We start from the raw sequence: 1,197 nt of genomic DNA, 5'->3' as shown, positions 1-1,197 counted from the left end.
TATATATATATATATATATATATATATATATATATGCATACATACATACATACATACATATCGTAGCTGCACCCTTGTTACACGAGAAAAGCCATTGCCAAGAAGATTTAGTGAAATGATTCATTATTGTTGCCATGTGATGTCCCTATATTATTTTTAAGCCCAGCCAAGCTTTTGCACATTTTATTGCATACTAGACAACTGGCACTCTCTTAACACGTCCTTTTAGACCTCCAACTGAGAGGCACACCATTCCATATTTTACACATGTTCTGTTGTGAAGATTAATAGCCACATCACTGTTTATCATGGGTCGATTCCCGTGAGATTTTTGATGGCTCACCAGCTCTGCACGATTCAAACACCTCCTCCCACAAACCACACACATAAAAAGCAACACTCTCTCACTTTCCACATGTTTCCCCCATCTAAGCCCCCTCCTAATTCTCTCATATTTCATTCTCTCCTTCTAAAACCTTGAACAACCATCATGTACTATCTTCCTCCATCCATCGTGGTCTTGTGCCTCCCTCTCCCAATTACCAGCTGCAATTCCTGTCTGCATCAGAGCATTTGTAAGGCAATCCTTAAACCTTAGTTTAGACTTATGCGCTGGTCTCCTGCCATCTTCCAGCTCACCATACAATAGCTGCTTGGGCAGTCGCTCATGACTCATCCTTACCAAATGTCCCCCCACCTCAAACGTCTTTTCAAAATCATTGACGCTATACTTCTATTGCCATTTCTCTCAAGCACCTCCACATTACTAATGGCCATTTTCCAGGTTATCTCCCAATTTTTTCTCAGACAGTATTGATGATAACGTTCCAGTTGCCTTTCCTCCCAACGGTAAACAACCCATGCCTCACTTCCATCTAGCAAAGATGGGAGGACGTGTGTGTTATATGCCTTAACTTTAATTTGTGAAGATATATTGTGTTGTTTCCACAGACGCCTATCAAAGAAGAAAGAAGAATGCAAAGGACCACTGATGAGGTCACAGAAGTGTGACGAAAGAACTCTGGTTGAAATACGATTAATGTAAAAAATAAAATAAAGCCGAAGCAAATTAACTCAAATATATAGCGCATGTGTTTTTATTGGCTAAACTGGCAACATGACCATCCCCAAATACAACAATATCTGTTTCGACACACGATTTCACATCAAGAATCTTGCAAAACGAATATATAAACG

General features: G+C 39.7%; 1 protein-coding gene across 5 annotated transcripts in view; it reads right to left on the bottom strand.

Annotated features, from left to right (window-relative positions):
* Positions 1-1,197, bottom strand: part of LOC106871880 (protein-glutamine gamma-glutamyltransferase K) — a 427,287-nt gene that overhangs the window by 7,853 nt on the left and 418,237 nt on the right. The window lies entirely within an intron of this gene.

This window comes from Octopus bimaculoides, chromosome 1 (genome assembly GCF_001194135.2).
Source record: "Octopus bimaculoides isolate UCB-OBI-ISO-001 chromosome 1, ASM119413v2, whole genome shotgun sequence".
Lineage (NCBI taxonomy): Eukaryota > Metazoa > Mollusca > Cephalopoda > Octopoda > Octopodidae > Octopus > Octopus bimaculoides.
This window is presented reverse-complemented; position numbering and strand designations above follow the sequence as displayed.